General features: G+C 43.1%; 1 non-coding gene across 1 annotated transcript; it reads right to left on the reverse strand.

Moving 5' to 3' along the window:
* Positions 1 to 2,962: 2,962 nt before the first annotated feature.
* Positions 2,963 to 3,069, reverse strand: LOC120256175. The gene has a single exon (XR_005535212.1). It is a non-coding gene; the product is annotated as a small nucleolar RNA R71 (small nucleolar RNA).
* Between the last annotated feature and the right edge of the window lie 2,284 nt (positions 3,070 to 5,353).

The raw sequence follows: 5,353 nt of genomic DNA on the forward strand, positions 1-5,353 counted from the left end.
ACACGGCTATAGTGAAATTGCTACAAGATTTTCACAAAACGCGATCCGAACACTCTTTTCTTAAGGCCACATGTCCGGGCACACGTCCCATGTGGCAGGCTATAAAACTTTTTCTTCATCGATGTATCTTTGAGAGGTCTTGCAATCTTCACAAAGAGAAGGAATATGAAGATGTGGCTGCCTTTGTGCCCTTCCAAATGGTGAATTGACTTGAATCTTCTTGGAAGTTGGCACACATCTCCACGTTTATCAACTGCTCTCGTGTCTTGGTCCTTGAATTGAACAAGAACTCCCAACATTGTGTCTTTATAGCCTATTTTTGCTTCCTTTTTACTCTTCAAGGCATTCACAACCTATATGCATAAAAGAACACCAAATACACAATATGAGACATAAACCACAGTAAAAATGATGCTCAATGCATGTAAAACATATATAAAAATATGTCTACTCAAGCACTTATCACACACCACGAGTGTGATAAGTGCTTGTGCGATATGAATGCGAAGCATTCATTCCTTATGTTGAGCATTACTTTTCTCGGGTTTTTACACTAATATGTGTGTTTTTATGTTACTTTTGTGCAGATAGGGTTGTGAGGCCGAGTATGAAGGAAAGAAGCCAATGTGGATCGTAATGCACCGATTTTGGAGGAAATCTTGCTAAGGTTCAAACGCGAAGACATAGGTCCGGTGTGAAATGCTAGAGTGTGTGCCAACCTCCTCGTATTCTACTTGGCACATCCATTTGGAGCGGCACAAGGGCAGTCACACTCGCGCATTCCGACTTATGCACATAGAACAAGAGCTCCACGAACTTGTCTATTATTGAAGAAGCAAGTGATCCACGACGTGGTCGTGTGCCTGTTTGCGTTACCCCGATGAAAGTATGGATTCGGGAAGCTATTCAGGCTGGCCGAGAAAATAGGAATTCAGGGAATCCACATGGGCATTTGGAAATTATCCACGCCCATGTGGAAATTCCACATGGGCGTGTGAAAAATCCACAGGCCCATGTAGTCGCCCGACTCCAGCCCTATTTAAAGCCGATTCAGGCCCGATTTCAGCATTCTTTTCTCCATCTTTTCCCCAACTTGAGAGAGGGTTTCGGCTAGGGTTTTGAGAGGTATTGGCTAAGGTTTTGGGGAGGTTATACGGCTCTAACATCGTCATTACTTAGGAAGAAGGTTGGTAGGGGAGCTTCCGTCGAGGCGTATCCTATACCGGACGATGGAATCCTTGGACGACGAGTAGAGGACTTTCCACAAGACCATCGAAACGAATATCGAGGTGGTTTCTCTATGGATTCATTGCTTTTACATTCTATTTCTTTGATTGTATTTAGCTCCATGGAGAGCTAAACCCCTAATTGGTACTTGGGTATTTGTCAACCCCAGGATGTATTCATTTCATTGAATCTCTTTATTATGCTTTCAATTAATTGATGTTTATTGTGAGTTCCAACCTTAAATGCTTGATTGTATGAACATTTCCCATAGAGTGACACTAGGGTTGAGAGTTCTTGTTGGTAACATTGTGAGTGAGTGACACACCACGAGTGTTAGATAAAGCTAGGTTGGAGAGGGTTGAGAGGGTGAGTCGAGAGGTACAAGAGCGTCCCCTTTCCCCTCCGACGTGATAGATTCTACCTCCGTTCCTGGAGTTCTTTGCGGCCATAATAGAGTGAATGGTCTAAGGGATGACCCTCCGCTGGGGCTTAGTTGCGGGTGTAACGGAGTGAATCGTTGAGGTGATCTTAGTATCTAGGGCTTAATCGTGGTTAGGGACCTTCCACCTGGACCAAAGGGTTAGGTCTTTAATTAGGAAGAGATTTATCACTTGGAATCCCTAGAGCTCATTGCAACTTTATGCGAGTGCGAGGTGTTGAGATCGATCGATTTCTTCTCCGGGACATGTATAGAGTTAGGCATAGTTGACCTTAGATTTGGGACTATGTAATGAAGGATTTCCACGACTGACTATTGCATTGATTAGGAAGCATAATAGAGGGTTCTTGCACTTGAAATGATCATCCTAGTCAGAGCATTATCCGAGTACCCCATCTTTATCGATTGCCTTACCTTCTCATTTACTCATGCTCTCTTACTTGTTGATTTTACTTTTGATAATTGAATCATTGTCACACTTATCACTATTGATTTTTCACATAGCTAAGAAGCGGATTAAGTGTTTTTATTCCCTACTTTCTGTGGATTCGATACCCGCTCATCTGGAATTATTACTTCGACAAACGTGTACACTTGCGGGATATACGCAAGGGGACCTTGCCAAGTTTTAGGTGCCATTACCGGGGAGTATGGGTTTAGAGATACTTTGCACTTTATTTTTTTTATCTATTTCACCATACATTCTATTTCCTATCTTCTTATTCTATCATCGTTCTAATTTCTTTTCTTTCTTTTTGGGTGCAGCTCCAGGTTATGACCCGAGGGAATCCCTCAATATTGGTTGAAGGAGATCTTGAGCTTGAACGTACACTTAAGAAAAAAGGGAAAGAGCCTGTGCAAGAACAGTCTAATTTAGCTGATTTGGAAATGGAAGGATCTGAAAACATGGCAGAACAAAATGAGCAACAACGAACATTATCTGATTGTGCCAGACCTTCAGTGTTGGGAACACAATCGAGTATTGTGCGTTCCCTGATTACAGCTCAGGACTTTGAGTTGAAGCAGGCATTCATCCACATATTGCTGCAATCCGCACAGTTCAACGGTTTGGCCTATGAGGATCCAAACAGTCATATAGAGAGTTTTCTCGAGGTGTGTGATATGCTGAAGATAAACGGAGTGACGGATGATGCCATCAAGTTGAGAGCCTTCCCATTTTACCTAAAGGGAAGAGCAAAGCAGTGGCTACACTCATTAGCTAGAGCATCAATTACCACATGGGAGGAGATGGTAGAAGCTTTTCTGGCCCATTATTTCCCTCCCAGAAAATCAGCAAAGATTAGGAATGAGATCTCATCCTTTGTTCAGTTGGAATTGGAGTCTTTATTCGAGACATGGGAAAGGATCAAGGAGCTCCTGAGAAAGTGCCCGCAACACGGATTCCCGGAGTGGATGATTGTTTAGACCTTTTATAATGGTTTGAACCCGAGTACAAGGTAACTCTTTGATGCGGCAGTAGGAGGTACCTTAGGTAGCAAGACCCCCGATGAGGCCCGTCAGTTAATTGAAGAAATGGGGTTAAATAGCTACCAATGGAATACCAAGAAGAAGAAAAAAGTGGCCGGTCTCCATGAAATAGATGCGGTAACTTCATTGGCGGCTCAAGTGGAAAATTTAAGTAAGAAGTTAGATCTTCTAACTTCAAATAGAGTGGCGGCCATGACTAATTGCACCGGGTGTGATGGAGGACATGCTCCCTCCGATTGCACGATCTCTATCGGTGATGTTTCTTCGGGTGGAGAACGTTGATTTTTTTAGGTAATGGCATGATACCCTCAAGGAAACCCATATAGCAATACCTACAATTCAAAGGTTGAAGAATCATCCCAATTTCTCATGGAGAAATCAGGGTTCACAAAAGGCCATTGGGCCACCGGGTTTTCAACAACAACAACAACAAGCCCCTCAGGTGGAAAAATAGTAGTCTCGTGTTTGGAAAACCCGAATGACTCGACTTTAGAGAAGCACTTGGCTAGATTTGTGCAATGTGCAAATACAAGGTTTGAATCAGTCGAGGCTACACTTTGCAGCCACACCGCTTCTTTGCATAACCTTAAAAATCAGGTGGGGTAAATTGCGAAGACTCTCTCTGAAAGGCCACATGGAAGTTTGCCGAGCAATACAGAGACCAACCCTAGAGAGCATGCGAAGGCGATCACTTTGAGAAGTGGTCATGAGGTTGAAGGTAGGCTTCCGAGTGAGATGCCAAAAGAACATGCACCCGAGGTTATAGAGGTAAAAGAGGGGACGAGCAAAGAGAAAGAGGTGGCACCCCCACCTTTCAAGCCAAGAATCCCCTATCCCTCTAGATTGAAAAATGACCAAGGGGATGAACAGTAAAAGAAGTTCCTGAGTTTGTTCAAGCAGCTCCACATCAATATTCCTTTTGTTGATGCATTAGCCCAAATGCCTAAGTATGCGAAGTTCTTGAAAGACTTGTTGACTATAACAAGAGGAAGTTTGAGGAAAGTGCTTCAGTGATTTTAGATGCTTCATGCTCGGCGGTATTGCAAAAGAACATGCCGAACAAGAAGAAAAACCCGGGAAGCTTCATCATTCCGTGTAATATTAGTAATTTAGGTGGGGAAATGACATTAGCGGACTCAGGGGCCAGTATCAATGTCATGCCATACACTTTTTTTCAAAAGCTAGGTTTGGGCGAGCCTAGGCCTACTCGGATGACTTTGCAGCTAGCGGACCGAATAGTGCGACATCCGAGAGGCATCATTGAAGACGTGCTTGTTAAGGTGGACAAGTACATTTTTCTGGTTGACTTTGTAGTGTTAGATGTCGATGAGGATGCGGATGTACCCTTGATACTTGGGAGACCATTCTTGCGGACTTCCAAAGCATTGATTGACATGGACGGCGGAGAGCTCACATTGAGAGTTGGAGATGACAAGCTCACATACCGCCTTGATGAAGCTATGAGGCATTCCCTTGATTTCGATGACACTTTATACTTTCTAGACACTAATGATGAAATTATTGATGAATACATGCAGGAAATGTTCAATCCGGATCTGTATGAAGGTTTGTTCGACCAAGAGGAGTGATATGAAGATGTAATGATGCTTAGATCGATGGTAGAAGTACCATCTACCCCAGGGATATTGAAGAAGGTGCTCTGGAAAATGAAGAGGGCTAGGAGACGCCACCGGAAACACTCCAAGGCTGTTGGAGACGTCCGTGAACGGAAGTAGTTGGATGTACCATTGCTAGGTGGTCCCAAGCCCGATAATACACCCTCTACTTTCAATAGATTGTCCTCATCATGCTTTTAAGTCATGGGTAAGATATGAACCCCCGTGAGGTAAGACAAGGTACGTCAAGCTTAGTGATGTTAAACAAGCGCTTCTTGTGAGGCAACCCAAGTGTTTTATGTTTCTAATATTCTAGTTTAGTTTGTTTGCATGAATAAATTATTAAGTGTTGGTGTCTTGTCTTTTAGATGCTTGTGCTGAGATTTTCTTGTAGGCTTTGAGTATTCATCATGTGTTTTCAATTGGAATTGGCGAATTTATGTCGTTTGAGCTCTATTTCATGTTTTTCACTTGTGAAATTTGCATAATAGGGCAGTCTCTGAGTGTGTAAACATCTTCAGAGATTTTTCTGCAGAGCCTGTAGATTTTTCTAAGGCATCCAGAGAAACACACGGGCGTGTGG

This window comes from Dioscorea cayenensis, unplaced genomic scaffold (assembly GCF_009730915.1).
Source record: "Dioscorea cayenensis subsp. rotundata cultivar TDr96_F1 unplaced genomic scaffold, TDr96_F1_v2_PseudoChromosome.rev07_lg8_w22 25.fasta BLBR01001317.1, whole genome shotgun sequence".
In the NCBI taxonomy this organism is placed as follows: domain Eukaryota; kingdom Viridiplantae; phylum Streptophyta; class Magnoliopsida; order Dioscoreales; family Dioscoreaceae; genus Dioscorea; species Dioscorea cayenensis.